Raw genomic sequence first — 20,620 nt, 5'->3', positions numbered from 1 at the left:
TCTCCTCCACGGTGTCTGCTCTTCGACACTTCCCCCCAGGAATCATTCATCTCGTGCAAGGGTGAAAAACGACGCTGCCAAATTAGAATAATACACCCCGAGTTTGCACTCATTTTGCAGCCCAACGTTGTTGAGTTTATCACGGATTGACTATCAAGTGGGTTCAAGAAGGATTTTTATCGAGAAAAGTTTTTTTTTAAAAAAAAGTTATTGTATTTTCTGGTAGTTATAGGACAAAATTTTGGCACATTAACACAGAGGCTGTTTCTTGAAACTCCGATAAATCTAACAGGTGAGATTGTACCGATATCGATTGGTTCAACATGTAAGCATAGCCTCAAAAGTCAATTTAGAAATCTGAGGGAATGGATTTTTTGGGATAGATTTTTAATTTTTCCTAAAATTTTTGTTTGAGGTTATGTTCTATTGCTTTGAACCAAAAGATACATCGAACAAATATCGAATACGCACTGGGGGAAAAAAAAACATTGGATCTAGAGTCCAGACTCTTGAAAACATTGATAAGAAAAAATACTCTTGATTCAATCGGATTTTTGCTTGAATCAAAACGAAATTCGCTTTAATTAAGAGGCTTGGTTCTTGATTTAAGCTAGATTCTGATGGAATCAAGAGTACTTTCTCTTGTCGATGTTTTTAAGAGTCTGGACTCTAGATCCAATGTGGTTTTTTTTCCAGTGCGATCCATTACGGACTGTCTATCAAAAGGGTCAAAGACGGTTTTTGATCGATTGGGACGCATACAATTTAGGGGAAGTTTAGGCGAAGAAGAAATTGTATAAGAGAAAAAGTGTGTAAACAAGTAACACTTGTAGAAACCAAAATCGCAGCTTAATCGAACACCAAAGTTGACCCACCCAGCAATTTTTCACTCTTCTGACGTATACCTAGACTTTTTTCCGGAATGCACACCCCTTCAACGGTCATTGCATCATTGCGCAAAATGGAAAATGTCAGTTGGAAAATTCAAGGCAACCCCGTTTCCTACTGAAGGCCGAGCCCTCCTTTTAAACACATGACCCTTACTTGTAGCAGCCCTTAAGAATGTAACTCCAAGAAACTTTACCGGTAGATAGCAATTTTACCATATAAATAACAGTGAAAATTTATTTTCGGAAATGATCCCGCATTGTGCTTGCTGGAAAATGGGAAAGTAGGAAATCTATCATTGCGGTGTGGAACCGTAATCTCAAAAGACCACTAACAATATGCACATATCTTTCACCAAATAGATTATTACTTAGGGTATAGACTCCAAGAGTTTTCTCATGAAAACTGCAAATGGATCTTCAATCTCATTGCATGTGGTACATTGAAAAGAAGGATGGGGCCTCTGATGTTCCCGGTATTCAAATCGATAGAAAAATTGTTCTTAGCTACGATTTGGGCTCAATTTTTGTTAGGAAAATTTTTCTGATGCATTGAGCTGTAGAACTCTATTGTTGATCAATCAGAGGTGCTGGCATGGATTAAGAGAAAGCCGTAATCCGGTAAAAAATATTTCAACAAGAAAAGTAATACTTAGTCCCAGAATTCACGACGTTTATTCAAGCTATGAATTTTGATTCGCAAATTCTCTCCCGGTGAAAATTTCGGTACTTACAAAGAGCACGTTTTCAATTTATGAAGAACGAGGAGTATGATAATTCAATAAATTTAAGGCAACTTTATCTCACGTTCGATGACCTATTGTAAACAACTCTTAACCTCTCAATTTTAGCTTTATAGGAGGTGCTAGAGGGAGATTAGATAAGAAATAAATTCTCAGTATTTGAGTGGAAATTGGAAGAAATGGATACTATCATGGTTCCAAAAATTAAAATTCCCGTGTGAGGTAAGTCTATGAAGACGGTAGAACGCGCAATTGGCAATGAGCGGCATCATAAGTGGACAATTCAGCGGTAGCAGATTACTCCCAGTGGTTTTATCTTACTGACAATCTACGTATCTTGAAGCAGCGCTAATTACAGCAAAGACATCTGATTCATCCTCATAATGTTTTTCTGATTGAGTCACTGAAGTCAGGGAGGGAGAGACTTTTCTTTTCTGTCATTGATCAGTGATGGTCTTTGGGTCCTTGAATGCGAAAATGACCTCGAGCTCGAATCAGTATGGATTTAATTTTTTCTATTTCCCTAGAGAATTGAGACAATTACGAATTTGCAATATCGCACAGCTGTTCCTGATTCGTTTTAGAAATAACTTAAGTGCCATTAGAATGCAGATACGAGCTTTTATGGACGAGACACGATTATTAATTCTTATTGTCCTATTTGTTAATTGTTATGCATCCTTTAAATTCTTAGTCATGAAACACCACTGGTATGACTTGAAGCAAAAATTAAGCTTCTCGTGATTAATATCGAACAGAGCCGTGGCGTGATCGGTCGATTACCGATATTTCCCCATTTGAAGCTATGATAAAGAATCGATTATTAAGGTGTTCGTTGCAAACATCCTAATTATAGATCCTTTTCCTTAGGTTTAAATGGCAGATCAATCGATACATTGCAAACCACGCTACGCCTCTAATATCGAAGCTCAACTTCCTCTAGGTGCCAACCCAATTCTTTTCCTAAAATTCAAACTTTTTTAAGACCATGAGCACTACTTGGAGACTATTTACCACTAGCAAGAGATCACAAAGTGTGAATGAAATCAATTTTCCAAGTGAGAAGGTCCGGTTGGGAAGGAAGATACTTAAACCGATCTTTTATAGTTGAGTGATGCACGAGTGCCCTTCAGTCCCTCGCCTAGAGCGACCATCACCCGGTGCATCCATGAAGGGGACGGGGGAAGGGGGGTCAAGCTCCTCCCCCTCCTCATCCAACATCGCACGACCCCTTCCCTTCATGTACCAGTTGAATTACGTCACCATGGTGACAGTATTAAAGTCCGGTGTCTCGTCGTTTATTTTTCACTTTTCCACTCAGATGAGAACTATGTATAACCGTTTAGTACCTCGTTAGAGAGATTAAAAGCGGTGTATGTATACCTATATGTTTATTTCAACGAAGTGTAAATTAGAAAATGGCGGAACCCACATTTTTAGGTGAATCCCATATTTTTCCCAACTACGTTTTCACGTCGCGTGACGGCTACAATAGGAAAGATCCCGCTTCGGGAGGATGCAATGCGCTTTCAAAATTTTTTTCAGCGTAATTAAACGAAAATCCAATTGATTTTTTTTTTTAAAAAATTAGAAACCGCGCCCTAAATGGACTACCATATACTGTAAAGAACTTTTCTTTCTACCTCACTTTAGAAACCATATGGGTGCCTTTGGCGTCCATGTGCAAATATGGGCTTTCATTGAAGAGCCGGAAAGAGTAGCTGGGTGTCTATTTGCTCAAAATAGTCCATGGGGTTGTTTCATAAAATCTTTTAAAGTCTATTTGGAGTAACTTGAAAAGCAGCACCTTTATGATTTATTGGATAAAAGAACTTCGATCATAAGGATTGATCGAGTCTGATGTCTGCATCTCTAAAGGTTGTCGATAAGAATTTTGCTGCAGTGACATCCGAGTTGGAGAAATTTAAGCTGCTTAGCAAACAAAAATAAAAAATAAAAAATAAAAATAAAAAAAATTAAGGGAATAAGCGTAGCAAGAGATAGGGCTGCGTGTAGGAGGGGGTGGGCGGTGGGGGTGTCCCGGAATGATCTTGCTTCTTCTCGCAAATAATTGTGACAATATTTGTTAAACTTTGCATATTGCTGTCGAATCCCCCGATGGGCCGATCGGCGATGGCTGACCAATCATCCCGTCCCCATCTCCTTCAAAAATCCGCACCTAAGCAGAGAAAAAAGTTCGGCTCATCCTGAACACGGAGCTTTCTCAGTTAAGGTAGTCAAATTTTCCCGTCACAGAAACCGAACTTCGGTTCGTTGGACCAAAAACATCAGTTACCTGAACCAAGTTTTGGGTGCTGGAGCTTCAGATGCTCCGGGTGCTACACCCGGAACTTTTGGCCTCTGAGCCATCGGAAGCCCTCTGAACGCGGATGATATATCTATCCCATAAGTACGGCCTTCGCGGTCAGAGTTTTTTTCTGTATATGAACCAATAAGCTCAGTCCGTGCGGTCGATCTTTTTTCTCAGTGATACACTGATACACGAGGTCCTGCAGGTTTCCCACTCCCTACAAAGATTATCGAAATACAAAACACTGAAAAAAACTCTAGCCGTGGAAGCCGTATTTACGGGCTATACCGTCCGCGTTCCGAGCTCAGAGGCCGAAAGTTACGGCTGTAGCACCCGGAGCAGTCAAAGCTAAGGCTCCAGCACCCGCAACTTTCGGACTTTGAACCTGGAATGGACGGGGTGTCCATGTAGCTCGTAACTTTCTTTTCAGTGCAATGGATCGTATTGGATAGGGGTTCGAGGTATCGTTTGTTTCAAAACAATAGAACATAACCTCAAACCAATGTGTCAGGATATTAGTCAGAAAAGCTGAAAATGAGAAATTTCGTGGCAATTGTACTACTTTTGGTCAATTAGTACTCATACGCATCAAAAATCTATTGCAAAAAACCTGTTCCGTCAGATTACTCAATTGATTTTTGAGGCTATGTTTATGTTTTGAGCCAATCTATATCGATACAAACTCACCCGTATGATGTATCGATTACGATCTATAGTGAGCTGCAAGCAATTACCACAGAGACCCGGCAACACTGGAGCCGGACGAATTTTAAAGCTTCGGCAACGGCGCTCGGAGCCAGACATTTTTGGGTGCGGGGTGCGAAAAGTTGTACGTAGCGGAGGTTGTATGAGCTCACGTAAGTCGTTCAAAATCGAAGCAAGCGGGCCCATCTCCCATCTCCCATCTCTCACCTCAGCTCGGAGATGGACGCCCGACGCGGTGCGGTGCGGAGGCCGCAGTTGGAGCGGTGCGGAGCGGAGTCGCGAGCGACTGACACACATCCGTGGCCTACTTGCCATCGCGAATCCGACGCGCCGGCCGCCAGAATCGCACTCTGCGTTGCCAACCTTTGCTAAAAAAAACTACCCCGGAAAAACCGCAGAAAGAAAGTTGCCAATTCGTCATGATAACGTGGCACATCATGGAGCTCTAGCATGATGTGCCAGGAATGGAGATGTTGCATGTGTGAGGAATTTGCAATTTTACTATCGATTCTTATGGAAAAGTTCGCGAGAAACACGATGGTGCCGCTGGTTTTCTCTGAAATCAACTCCCAAGCTCAAAAAAAGCTCTCAAGTTGAGGCCAAAATGGAGGGGATATTCGACGCTATCCTGCAAGACCACGTCTACATCAAGACAAACTCCTCATGCAAAGATAGGGAGCAAATACATTGACAGGGCTGCCGTGTATTCAGTTTTAGAGTCCCCGAATAAAGTGGCAGCCCTGTCAATGTATTTGCTCCCTATCTCTGCATGGAGAGTTTGTCTTGATGTAGATGTGGGCTCTCAGGATAGCGTGGGATATCCCCTCCATTTTGGCCTCAACTTGAGAGCTTTTTTTGAGCTTGGGAGTTGATTTCAGGGAAAACCAGTGACACCTTCGTGTTTCTCGCCAATTTTTACATACGTATCAATAGTCAAATCGCAAATTCCTCACACATGCAACATCTTCATTTGCGACATAAGTACCGATTCCCACGTAAAATTTCGCGAGGGACACGGTGGTGTCTCTGGTTTTCTCTGAAACAAATTCCCCCAAAAAAGTTCTCGAAGTTGAGGCCGTAATAAAGGGGATATCCAACGCTATATCCGTAGATATCAAGTCAAAATTTCTCCACGCAAAGATAGGGAGCAAATTCATTGACAGGGTTGCCTCTTTATTTGGGGACTCAAAAACTGAAGATATGGCAACCTTGCTAATACATATAATTGCTCCCTATCTTGCATGGAGAGTATGACTTGATATAGAGGTGGACTTTCAGGGTAGATCACCTCCACTACGACCTCAAGTTCAAAAGCTTTTTTTGAGCTTTGGAGTTCGTTTCAGAGTAAAATAGTGGCACCATCGTAATCGAGAAAATTTTCGCGAGGAAAAGCAATCAAACCGCAAAACCACAACACATGTTAGAGCTCCATTGCTTGTGGCCTTGAATAGTGTTTTTATGGTTGAATCCAATGCATACGGAAAAAACCATAGACAGTGAAAAATTGTTTGGTTGGTTTTGCATACTAGACTTTTCCGGTTCAGGTTATCAAAGTTTCCAGTTGCAGAAACCGAGTTTCAGTTCAGCTTTCCGAAACTTGATTCCTATGACCGAAAACCTCGGTTTCCTGTTAAAATGGTTTCGTGGGTCTCTGTGGAGTGAATGAAGAGGGCATCAGTAACCTGTAGCCAGATAGGGATCTATAAGCACACCAGCCCCCAGCATTCTGAGATGGTTGCCCAAGGGTCCCCATGAGATCCTCGGCCAATACCCCCAAACTCCATCTACAATGGTTTTTTCGAAAAAAATACAGACATGCAATTGTTTCGGACCGATAACACATGATGACATACCCTTTTTAGAGGGTGAGTTATTCCAGAGGAAAAAGTGAAATTCTCGACTGAATTCCATTAACATTTTTTTATAAATTCTTCTCAGACGATGAGATCAAGAGATAATTTTAAAGAAAACCACGGAGTCATTCTATCATTGAAGTTGGCTCCTTCAACATGTTTGGTGAGTAATAATTTAAGATCTGGTAAGCGTAATCATGAATTGCTAAGATTTGGCGACTGTTTCTTTCATTTAGAAGGGATACATGGAAGAAAAACCGGTTTCGTTATTGAATCAAAACCAAAATTTAGAGGAATTTTCTCTCTGAGGCTTCAATATGGCGCAAAGGAATTCAGGCTCCTTTAACGGAAATGAGCATCGTGCCAATCTTAGCAAAACCTGATAGCGCTTACCACGTTTTGAATTTCCCTTCTTTATATGACAGCAAGCGATACAAGCAACTATTACTGCTCCTTTATTATAAGCTGCCCACGTTGCCTACTTCAGTATTGAAGGCTAAATTGTCAGAATGTACGCGCAACGATGCACTGTTAGTATACAGTAGCTTGATACTTTAACGTTCACTGCAAATGAACGTGGCTACGTTAATGCAGGCAACTATTACCACTCCTAAGCCGCTCACATTGCCTACCTTCATATTGAAGGCGAACTGGTTAGGATGAGTGCACAGCGACAGTATAGTTCGTTAATACATTGTTTGGAGCGAGTGATCGTGGCTGCATTCTTGACAGAGGGATCGCATATTTCTGTCCAGCATGATTCCTTTGGTAAGCGCAAGACTAAAGTCAAATGTGCAAAGCCAAAACTATGGTATGCAAAATGTACCAGAGGTAGAACGTGTGAATAATTATTTGCACCCGGGTAAAAGAAAACGAAGATAATTTTAAGAAAGCTGAAGATTCAAGCAGCATATTACTACTTCCTACACATTATTTTATCTTTGACAATCATTCTTTACATCAGGCATACTTAGCTAAATGAAACAATTTTAGGAGCTCAAATCCCAGGCGTGAAAAGACAATAAAAAAATACGGGGAAAAAAAAATTCATATGTATCCCAAAAACTTAACAGGATGGTATATTGCTAGGTTTACATTATTCTGCAGGAAAATCAAAGCTTAAAAATAAATAAAATTTTACTAGAGTGATATTGATTCTAATTTTTGGATTTTCTGGTTTTAAATCCCCCGCGGAATAGTGTGGACCCAGCACTGTTCTATCATCCTGTGACTTCTGGATAAATACTAAGAATAACTCTTTCTGTAAATTGACAGCTGTTACCGAAACATTTATCTCAACTTAAACGCGTTAACGAGAAAAAAAATCTTGTCATATCCATAGCCTTTCAGGTTTCATCACACAATTTATTTTTCTAACAAGAGAATGGCTCTATGGATTCTTTTGAGACTTTTCAAGGAATTTGCTTCACGCCACAGAGGGATTCCCCCGAAACGTTCCAAGGAATCCACACCACCGCTCTCTCGTGAAAAAATAAAGCATCCGATGAAATTTGGCAATGGCTTATGTGACTCGATTCTTTTCTATTTGATGCAGTCCAACCGGAAGCTTAAGATGAAATTCGTTAGGTCAGGTTAGGTTGTCATGAATACAGAACAAAATAGATTATACTTCGCGGGTGGACTTAGGAACAATTTGCCGGTAGGCACCACGACACTTGAAAATGTTTACCCTGGTCCCGGTAAACAAAACTCCCCTAGCGATGGCTAGGCGTCAGTCAGTATCGAACGGGGAGAAAAAAAGCTGAGGCGATTTGCGCCCTTTCTAGTGTTTGCCGAGTGAGGGTGGTCGGGGGCGGGGTGGGGAGGAGGGAGGGGCCCCGTAGGCACCTCGTACGCGATAATGGGGAGTGGGGTCTCGGGGCATTATTTCCCTCGCTACTGGAAATCGCGATGGCCGGCTCACGCACCACGCACCACGCGCGACGGACGGAGACGAGACGCAACACGCGCTGCTGGCTCGTAGGTCGGGGACGTGATTGTCGGATGCCACGAGCATCACTGACCCTCCCTGGATCAGTGTGGAAATGCCGCGGATTATTCGCCCATTTGGCAGATCCACTCGCGAGGACGCCGCACAGTGCAGTGAGTCAACGGGAGAGGTCAGAGTACCTATATGCTTCCATGCTAAGGAAGAACGCCGTATGAACCTTCAGACGTTGCCAAGTTTCATCTGAGAAAATACAAACTTTTGTGGAAATATTGCAATGGGTCCGCTGTTCTGACGCTAAAGGGGGGGGGGGGGGGGCGCAGCTCAAATGGAGAACTAAGGGAGAGAACTCAGGGTGATTCGAAACTACACTTTTATTCACACTTTTATCCACACTTTTATACACACTTTTATCCACAGATCAGACATATACGCAGATCGAACGCTGTTGGTACGAAGACCTCGCTTTTCCGCCCGTCCAAACTTTTATAGCCTCGGGTCCACGCCCAACATCCGACACACTTCTCGCCCAGTTTTCCCAAAGCGGACCCATTACAATATGTGAACATTTTCCCTCAAAATTTACAGAGAATTTCATTGGAAGTTAGATCTAAATTGTCGGAAAATTTCAAGAGAAAATATTCACAGCTCCCCTAAAAAGGAAGCATTTTTGAGGGGGAAGTTTGGCAACTATCGAATGTTCATACGGCGTTCTTCACTTCTTCCTTAGCACGGCAGTATAGGGAGAGCACGACATGTCGAAATATGGATCTCTTAGGGCCCTAAAGGGCAGCCAACCTTCTAACACAAAAAAAGTCACTGCCAATTCTCAGGTTCCAGTATCAAACCAAGACGGTCAGGAATGTTCAGAAATGAACGTATGAACGCATGAACGCAAAATGAGTAAATTTATGCGAAAACTAAGTGAAATACGTGCTTTACAAACGACGGATCGTAACAATTGTAAGAATAATTCACTCTGGATAATTTGAATTCATAGGTTGACTGCCCTTTTGGGCCCTAAAAGCCCCATGACCTAACCTTGAAATTACCGACATGTCAGTACTTTGCCTACATGGGTACTCTAGAAGAGGTCGGGCATGATGTGGAAGCTTTAAAAGCTTAAGGTGATTCGATGGACACCATATTTTGTGTCAGAACGGCATGCGATGTATCGCATCAATTGGTTCCATTTTTTCAGCTACTCGTCATTTTTCTCCAATTTTGAGATCCCATTTCTGTTGTCAGGAGGCAGAAGCACTCACTTACCAATTTTAACAAAGAAATTCAATGTTATAAAGGCGTGGTTCTTTTAGAGAGAAAACATCGCATTCGATACTGATATCGAAACTGCACTCGAATGCGATACTTTCTCTCTAAAAAAACCACGCCTTTATTACGTTGAATTTCTTTGATAAAATTGTTAAGTAAGTGCTTTAGTCTCCTGACAACAGAATTGACGCACAGAATTGAACGCTGACAACAGTAGCTGAAAAAATGGGACCAATTTATGCGATTTATCGCATGCCGTTCTGACACAAAATATGGCGTCCATCGAATCACCTTAAGACGTTGTCAATACAAAACGTAGAAGAGTCTTCTTGTACGATCTCATTACAAAGCACCCCTTAAAATTTGTAATTCGATGAAATATACGTAAAAATTGTAGGCTTTAGTAAAAAAAAATAATGTGCGACCCTAGCCCGACAACTGTGCGCCGTGCGCAAGGAAAGAGTACATTGAGCACGGTCATCGAGGTTGGACTTGGGATTGGCTTGCTTGTAGTTCAGCCCTGTTATTATACGGAAAAACGTCGTATGAAAATTCGGACGTTGCCAGTTTTTTTGGATAAAATACTAATTTTCTGGAAAATTTGAGACTTTTTTTTATTCGAAGTTTCCTCAGAATTTGAATGATCTAAAATGCACGTGAAAATTTGAGTGGAAACATTAATTTCTTTTTAAACAAAATTGTGTTTCATCGGAGAAAATTTGGAAAAAATCGAATTCTTCCTTCGCATGACGGAACCCGCGACGTACCCAGAACGATTTCTACCTTTCAGGTATAAGACTTTTTGGGGCCACTGAAATGACGAAGTATCAGGTTAGAGCAAGTTGTACTATAACGCGCTTTTTACGATCTTAGATGCATGTGTCATGCTATCTACCCAAAGGAGTCCGGCAAAATAATTCTTGAGTTCCCGACACCCCGAATTTATCCGGAAGTGTAAATGCAACTTTACATTTTTCAGGAGGAAAGCATGTTGTCAAATTGTTTGATCCTTTGCGGACTCTCTCCGTAGTTTTGAAGCACTTTAAAAATGGTGGATTTTCTTGATTTTTTAGGTAAAAAATAGGGGGGATTACTAAGGGGGTAAAGGGTGGCTTTAAGGTTCGCGATTGGATACCACCATATCGACACGTTGGAGCTCGCGTTGCATATTCCACAAAATGAAGGCGATTATTGTCGATGACAGTACTTAACAGTAGGTACCTACTTATTTATACGTCCCCGTAGGAGTATTGATGAGTAATGTGGCTTCAAGGTTCGCGATTGGATACCACCATATCGACACGTTGGAGCTCGCGTTGCATATTCCACGAAATGAAGGCGATTATTGTCGATGACAGTACTTGAAGTGGGTACCTACTATATTGCTCTTAAGCGTAAACAAGTAAAAGTTTTTTTTCCATTCTCATGGAGGAAGCCAAGGGCACAAAAATTCTTACATATTTACACATTCTTCAAACACGGAAATTTAACAAGAACAAGACTTCAACGAATTTTCCATAAAATTTTGCATGGCCATCGCTCATCAGTTCAGTTTCGCCATATCGACGGTGAAACTCCCAAAACACGTACCTTGTTTGCTGTGTTTGAAAATCTCCACTTTAATTTTATTTTTTTAAAAGAAAACCAATCAACATCATTCTTTGAACGTTTCACAGAATTTTTTCGCACTGAGAGAAAAAATTACGGAAGTTTTAAGGAATTAACGTTGAGTAGTATCCCATTGAAAAAATGAGGTATATCAAGAAGTCTACAAAGTCGAAACCTAAGATGCGTGATTTGGAAGTTTCACTGTCAACATATCCAGCTTTAGTTACGTTACTGATGACACCAACTATAGATAAGAAAATTATTTGCTCCAGTATACCAGTAGAACATACAGAGCAAATTCATTTTTTCCCTTCGGAGCTCTGTCATGACAGGAGCCATTTTTTTTAACATTATTTTTCAGGTGCAAAACCTGATTCAATGGCAATTATTTATTGGTGAAATTGTATTCTATTGCCTGACTGCCTAAATTGTTCCAGGTTTGAATCGAGTGTAAGACACCTATATCAGATAGGATCTCCTAAAATCTTACCACATCACATCAATTGGCGAAAAAGCACTTTCCTGAAAAGCTGTGATGCTTTGAAGTTTGAAATAGTTGCAATGTACGTTAGATAAAAAGAGCCACACTATGTTTACATTTCTCTCAAGCGTGCTAATGAGGCATCTTCTTTTTTAAAACTTAGCTGCACATGTAAGTCAGAAAGGATTTGTATCGCAAAGAGAGACATGCATATAAATCATACAAGATCTATGGTTTTGATTTTATGGGGATTCTTCAATATTGTATAGCCCTAATGGTGGCTCATGATGCATGTACTTTCCTTAATTCGCGAAAGAAATGACTTACGAAAGGTATGGACATGATTTCCGTAATGCTCCTTGTTGAAATCATTTTAATGAGTAATCACACTAAAAATTGACACTTTCAGACGACTGCGTTCTCACTTCTCCTTCGGAGGAGGTCAGAAAATGATCACTTATAAATGTTTCATCCAAGTCTTGATATTAGCGAAGGGAGAAGTTTTTTATTTTTTAATACTCAGACAGTTCACTTTGCATAACTTGATTTTTTTACGAGAAATATCTCAGATGAAGAGGAAACGGCTGGTTTTCATTTATTTCATTCAGCGTGCTTCTCTGATATGAAGTGCGACAGCCCACGGCACCGCATCTGGGGAACACATTTTTTTCTCATACACAAGCGTTTCAACAGGGTATTATATCCTTAGTAACCGAAACCATAATCCTTGGTCTTCCCCTGTGTTTTACTACCCCCTGGTACTTTACATCAATTACCATAACTTTTTGACACGTGGTAAATTTGAATCAACAAGCACGAAAAACTGATCTCTCACTAAAGAGTTGAATTCAGACATTTTCGACGTGTCAAACGTGTTCTACCTCTGAGAAAAATGTTCATCTGAGGTATGTTTTGAGATGCATAATTTCTGAACTAATAAGTGATTCATTCCTGTGGACCCAGCAATGGGACGCTGGGCGAGGCATCAATATTCAGGAGTGAATTTTTGCCAAGAAAACAATTAAGTTGGACCAGGAAAACTTAACAATTCCTGAAAATGGTAAGAACTAAAACTCTTAATAACCAAACTATTTCTTTGGCTAATTTTTGCAACAGCATATCGGATTACTTTTGCGAAAATAAATTATTGCTTCTGGATTTTTTAAAAGCTTATATATGCTTGGGGAAATAATGGCACATAAGCTGTTTCTAACAAGATCCAAAATTGCTAGTTCCAAATTGCAAAATGTTGTTCATTTGGGATCAGTTTCCCAAAGCAGATAGGTGCCTTCATGAATGAGGCAAAAATTGTAATTCCTCATTGCAAAATATAGTTCATTGGACTTTTGGTACAAAACTGGTCTCTCTTAGGCCTAAGGAGGTGAGTCGGGCCTCGTGGAGGCGGGATTTGTGAAGAGGACTCCCCCAGAGAAAATACACGGGGGCTAATGATTTTTCACCATCAGTAAAGTAAAACAGTTCAAATATTTATCTGAGGTTATTATTTACCCCTTCCCCCTTTCTGATGAAACTAAGTAATGTGTCTTGAAGGGTACATTCGCCACGATTTAGGACATTTATGACCACGTAACCTGGAGAAATTCACACTTTTTTATTCGTATCGGTCTCATTGACTTGCATGGTGAAACCAACAATATGGTGAACCCCTTAATAATCATGTCACTAAAATTTCACTTAAGCACCTCAATGTATACGTTAATTCAAATTAAACAATGTCTTTTGGGAACTGACCATTTTCTTCGTGCACGGCTGTGGCCTTCTAGTTTTTGAGTGTTTTGTAAAGCCAAAACTTACAATGATCTTTGTAAAAAGCTTCTTCTTTTTAATAAGGGGAAAAAGTTTTGATCCCCTGATTTTCCTTTTTCCTTCATTATTGAAGAAGTAAATTTCAAATTCAGTATTCGAATTGCATCCGATATAAGTGTGCTGGAAGTTTGTAAATTTCACACGCGTACCGTGCCTATACAGACATGTGATCATTTTCTCTTACAGTTCCAGGGTTTGAGTAAACCGCCTACATTTTCTAGCGTATAACACATTTTCTAGGAATCATGTAAAAAAATACGATCACCGTGAAGGACATTTTCATTTTCTATCTCATTTGGATTCCCGAAACTTCCATGTATGGTATTAGTCCTTCAAGGATGAAAAAGGGGAACTTTGCTCCCGCCCCCATCACCCCTGAAAAAATTTAAATGCTCGCTCGTCAGGCAGCAAAGATGTTTCTCCTTAATTTTCTAGAATTTCTTCAGTTCCTCTAGAATTTTCTATCCCATATTCTTCCCTTCTGATAACGGATTTATCCGCGGACTTTCATGAAATATTGGTATTCGAATAGGTATTCAAAATTTTCAAGTGTCCACACAGTTTTTTGCGTCTTCGAGGGTTAAATTTTAAACTTGAAGATCCGTAAATTTTCCACAAACTATTGATGAAGTACCTATACTTCTAAAAAAAGAAGCCACGAGAATATGTATCGGGTGTTCTAGAATTTTAAGAATTGAGGAAGAATTAGATGATAGGACGACTATGATCATAAAATATGTCATGCTTGCTCTCTTATGGATACACTCAAGACAAAAAATTCGAAACTACTTCGGTCTTTCCGTCACAAATTTTCAGGGTTAACTTTGACACTGTAAACCGTCAAATAATACCTTTCTTTAAAACAAAACAATTATGAGCAAATTATAAATTATGCTCTTAATATACAATTTAGGAGAAAAAAAAAATCATAACTTGGCTTTTCTGATCCTCTTTAAGTTGAAAGGCGTCCAAAGACTATAGGCCTAGGAAAATAATTTAAATCGAACTATGTAAAGTATCATACCATTAGAACTGGAGAACGAGCCAACTGTTGTATATCCATGTATAAGTTTAAAAGGAGGCACTTATTGGAGATGAGTCTGAAAAAGTAGAAACACTTCACTCATTCGCGCGCAATTTTTTTCTAATCAGCGCACTCGCATACCTACTTGTTTAGAATTGCTATGATAATCTATCTAGCCAATGAAAACACCGATATTTGACTGAGATCAATTCAAACAAATCGCACAAATCCGAAGTCCACGTGATGCTTTCTGTCTCACGATCCGCGCCATGAAGCCCAGATTACTCAATAAAAAAGTCGCTGACCCTTTTCAGAGATTCGCAATTTAAATGATTTCTCGTTTTATTCCATTCGGTTTAAAGTAACAAAGGAAGGATACGGAGATAATAAGTAAGTATTTGAACTGAAATTCAAGGTTTACTGGGGCCCGTCCTGGAAATCGGAACAATTTGGAACTAACTCCATACGGTGCCTCCGATTAAGGCTGGAGGGTTCTTACTTTTTTATACTGTCATGTAGTTAGGATGGAGAAAAGGTTACTAAAGTTCTCTAGAAGTCAATTAATTTGACCGAAGTATGTGTACAAAATAAAAAATAATAAAATTATTCCACGGTATAGTGAAAACACTGCCAGCGAATGGACACGACTTTAAGGGAGATAAAAATACGACCTTAAAGAGCTTTCAAAGAATCATTCAATGGTTAGGGACAATAAGCACCATTCCGCACATAGGTTCAAAATTACTCCAAATTTTTTAGATATATCCTGATTATCAGACAGGGCATGGTTCATTTGGCACTAGACACTCACAAGTTTCGCGGGGTCTTGAAATTTGTCGCCGACTTCCGCGCGGAATTCCTCGCGGGAACGGAGAGAGGGGACGCCGGGAAAACTGCACAAAACTGACCACATTTTGGAGGGGTTTTCGAAAAAATGTGGGAAAACGAACACCGGTGTCCGTCTACGCGAGCACTCGTGATCGAGTCAAAGCGTGGGACTGGCCGACAGCGCTGCCGCTCTCCGGCGGTGGCGCGTCGAACCACTCGATTTTGGCGCTCTCCCGCGGTCGGCGCCCGAAATTCCTGTCCCCCCGTTGAAATGCATGCAATGCATCGCTGCAATGGCCGTCCGGCTAGACAGCTGCTATTCCCCTCCCAACCGCACCAGACTTGCACCGGCCCCAGAAAAGCTTGCCCATACCCCGCCCAACTCTCTGCAGGCGTGGCCACGATCCGACCATCTCTTTTCTATTTTCTAGAAAAAGGAGAGAGACGCACTGCTCGGTAGGCCCAGTCAGTTGGCCCATTCTTTCCCTCCGGCCTGCCCCGTTTTCCCTCGGTTTATTTTATTTTTATTTTTTCTCCTCTGATTCCTTTTTTTTTTAATTGTCATTGATTCTCTAAATATGCAAAGGGTTCGGCGCCGAGACATTTATCCTCATTCTTCCTCGCAATCAAGCATAAAAAGGGATAAATAATTTCTGAATTACGAAGAATGTGGGATAAATAAAAATATTAGAATGGAAATGACGAGGTGGAGTGGTTGAAAAAATATAAATTTAATTTTTTTTATGGGAGATAATGAAATATTTATGGCGAGTATCTTGTGTAGGGACAAGTTCGAAGCCTTTGCTTCAAGTTTAAAAAGAGGGAGATTTGATGACATAAGATATAGAAAAAGAAATGACAAAGAAATAAATACATCATAAAAAAAATAGTTATCTATCCTGGAAAATTCTTAAAATTCGATTTTTTAATTTTTTTATTTTACTGTTTTCCCATTCATTTTTAGGCATGTACAGTGGATCTTTCTTGCGAAAAAAGTTTAACTAACACCCATGCTTAAATACCTGTTATTCTTACTTACGCGCTTCTATCGGATGTCATGTAGCCCTGCCGCGAATCAAACCCCGAGATGTAGATCTTTTACCCGTGTTAATCAGAGCGGACCAGCAATGGGGCGGACCGGAGTCCTCTTAGGACCAGGGCTAAATAAGTCATAATGTACACTGCCTCAGATCGTATTTCATATTAAAATGAATAAAATCAGCTGAAATATTTACTGATCACAATGTGTTACTCTGGAGAGCCGCCTTATTCACAAATATTATACGTTCCTGTCAGTATGCAGAGATCTGTTTCTTCTCTTGGAGACAATTGTGGACTAGCTATGCAGGGAGGCTAGGAGGCAATCGCCTCCCAAGTATATGCTCTGGGGTCCCGATGGCCGACCCCCCCTCTCCCCCTTGATTATTACTTTATATCTCCGTCATTGTCTAATTTTTCAATCTTGTTAGTCTCTCTAAGATCCCACAGTTCTTTAAAATGTATCTAAGAGGCCTGAAATGGCCCCTAAAGCCTTGAATTTAGAATGTCCAGGGAGATCCAGGGAGTTCCTGGGGCCTCAGAAATGATGTAGGGGCCCCCGAAGACCATAAATAAAATTTGCAGAAGTGTCAGTGTACCTTGAGCCTCAGAGCCTTAGAGGAATCAAAATTGGAACATTCAGTTTCATCAGGTCTGTGAGATATCAGAGGGAATAAAAGGGGCCCCACGTCCACGATCTCAAAATGAAAACATTCAGTGGTGCCAGGGGGGCCCCTAAGGTCTCGAAAGCGACGTAAAGGCCTCCCTTGCAATTTAAACTCCGATGTTTGTAGCTATTATCTCGAAGGAGATAAACAGGATCCCATGGTTTCGAATGTAATTGCAATCTATCTTGCAGCCTTAGAATGCTATCAGTCGCAATCTGTGCTGCTTGGGTGGCTGGTAAAGTAGGAAAATTAAATAGAGCAAGTAAGAGATAGTAAATGGAAAGTATTCAACTACTGCAGCTATGAACCGACGGAGTGATCGTGGCCGAAATGCGACGAAGCAACTATTACTGCTCCTAAGCCGCTCACATTGCCTATCGAGATATTGAAGGCGAACTGATCGGAGCGAGTGAGTTATAAGCACTAACTGTAAGCCACTGTAGCCATGAACAGACCGAGTGATCGTAGCCAAAATGTGGCGAGCAACTATTATTGCTCCCAAGCCGCCCACATTGCCTATCGAGATGTTGAAGGCGAACTGGTCAGGACGAGTGAGAAAGATTGTGAGTGGAGTATTAACCTACTGATGCCACGAATGATGCAGGGCTCGCTAGTTTGAATTTTGGGTCCCCGAGGACTCACAATTTAAACATTTAGTGCACTGAAAAAAAATTCTCGGCGTTTTTACCACGGTCCGTTGGTACCTTTACCATCTCACTTTTTTTTTACCAATTATTGGTAATTTTACAAAGACAGACTGGTAAGCTTACCTAAAAACCGGTATTTTTACTGTTTTTTTCAGGTAAGAATACCATTTTTATTGGTAATCAATTCCCGGTAACTTTGTCATTTTATCTCGGTAATTCTGCCACAGTCAAAAAGAAATACTGGCGTTTTTATCACGGTCCAGTAAAATTACCGAGAAAGTTCAATAATTTTACCGAGATTTCTCGGTAAAATTACCAATTCCATAAATGGTAATTTTACCAAGAAAAAACTGGTATCAAATAGAACCTTAAATTGTTGGTAATTTTACCATTTTCTTAGTAAATACACCGAGATTTTTTTTCAGTGTGGTATCAACGGGGTCCTGCTGCCTTAACAGAAACCAAGGAGCCTCCGAGACCTGAAAATTATAGTATTCAAAGATTTAAATGGGGCCTCGGAAAGAATGAAGTGGTCTCTACAATCAAAACTGTAATAATCAAATTTGTCAACGGGCTTTCTAGGCCTTAGCGAGGCAGGGGGGTCCTACAGTCTTAAAATGAAAAAAATTTAGCAGTGTACGCGGGGTTCCAAGCTCCTGGGGACTCTCAAGGCGAATTCTTAAAGACCAGCAATGCGTGTGTAAGGGTGGGGTGGGGGGGGGGGGGGTTCTCCCCAGAAAGGTCGCGGCCACTCCCAAAAGTTTTTCTTTCACTTTTTGTATACTTTTTTCTCGAACAATTATTGATGACGTCGGTGTCAGGTGATGGAAGAACTACTCACCCTACCTTTATAACCTTACGATTAAGCACGTGATGCAGTAACGAAAAACAATGATCGTACCAGTTACTCGACCATCAAATTGTTTTTTGACGATGCATTGGACATTTTCAATTTTCTATAGAACTTTGTAAAGCGAAAAACTTTCTCTGACTTCTGTGAGAACATGTTGAAAAATGAAAAAAGTCGAGAGGAAGTGTTTACTGACGTGCTGAGAAAAAAGACCGTATGAGCCATCAGATGTTGTCATCCTTCAATAAAGAACAATTTACTGGAAAGTTCTGGGTATTTGTTTCAATTTGTCAAAAAATTTTGTTGTTATAATCTTATCTGAAACATCCGAAAATTTGGAAGGAAAATGCGCATAACTCTCCTCAAAAATAAATAATTTTCGCAGAAATTTGGCAACTATGGAATGTTTATACGGCATTTTTTCATAGTACGATAGCTTATACTTCGATCTACTATATTGAGGGAAAAGTGGGACTTTTCAACTTCCGGAAGCCATGACAATTTTTGAAACACCTTCGAGGATATCAATCATCAGTATACTCGTTGCCTCGGGAGAGTTAGTAGGTACTGTGCAATGCCTATTTTATAGTATCATTAAAGAGAAACAGTCTTTCTGTTAACAGCCTGCGCGCGCAACCGCATCGTTGTAAATCTCTCTGAAGAAATAGATCGTGCCAAATACAAATAAAAAGTGAATGAATCTGGCTCGCGCATAGAATAAAACGCGTCCGTAATGAGCTTTAATTTGTCTAGATCGAAGGAGTGGGCGTTCTTGACCTCATTACATCCTTGCGCCGGGTTCTGCTTGATAGATGAGTAAGAATGAATTATGATGGGCACTATTATTTGTATAGTGCACACATCCGTTGATAAAGGCTACCGCAGACGAATTGCACAATTGCAGCACTGCACATAATTGCATCATAGTGTTAGAATGCGTCTGGTGAGTCCTTGCATTCGGTCATTTCTCTCTTCCGAAAGCAGCGCGCTCTATGTGTGATCAATAGAGTTGTCCGTTTGTCATAAAAATCAACTAAAATATATTTAAACTTTTGAGGAATAGAAAAGTTTAAAATTTATGGAAGAATTCAAAGTGCCCCCTATTCAAGTCCTGTACCATCCATCTATCCATCAGGCGCGTTTTTTGATTGTAAAAAAGAAAGCATAATTGACATGATACTTATTCGCAGGCTACGCATATCGCCATTTCGCCTTCAATTTTCGAAGTAGGCCAGGAAGCATCTTATTCGAAGCAATACTTATACATTCAAGGGTCTACACTGAAAAAAATAATATGCTGTTTTAGCACCTATGATGTCAAAAATGTGTCTGGTGATCCCAAGATGCTACCTTTGCTGCCCCCGCAGTTAACTTTACATCCTATGAATGCAAATTCAACTGCGTGGACAATCAAGGCAGCATCTTAGGATCACCAGACACATTTTTGACATCGTAGGTGCTAAAACAGCATACCATTTTTTTCAGTGTATGCCATGTGCTAACTATAGGTTTTGCCTCGCAGGAAAGTCTACCTCATGCAATTTTAATGCTCAGTTCTTCCCAATCAAGATGAATATTTCCTTATATTTTGACAGGCGCATCTGCTCTTTTACTGTAAAAAGAATGTAGATGAAACCTCCTATATAATAATCATGCCCAATCAGGGTGGGAATGGAACTCAGTGCAACATGAATAAAAAAAGTCCATTGGAAAAGGCAGCCTGAGATTTATGAGAAAAAATTCATTAGAAAATTGGAATTCTGTTGATTCTTTTTGTGCTGAAACTGAAGCACGATGCATGAATTGCTACGTGAAAACGAAACCACACGTATTCAGTCAGCATAAGAGCTTGTACGTGCTTAATCTTAAGAATTTATTGATAAGCTTTGTATTCACAGCCAGGAGCTACGGTGAGAAAAGTTAAAGTCAA

The sequence above is a fragment of the Bemisia tabaci genome, chromosome 6 (genome assembly GCF_918797505.1).
Source record: "Bemisia tabaci chromosome 6, PGI_BMITA_v3".
Classification (NCBI taxonomy): domain Eukaryota; kingdom Metazoa; phylum Arthropoda; class Insecta; order Hemiptera; family Aleyrodidae; genus Bemisia; species Bemisia tabaci.
The sequence above is the reverse complement of the archived record's forward strand: the minus strand, read 5'-3'. Positions refer to the sequence as shown.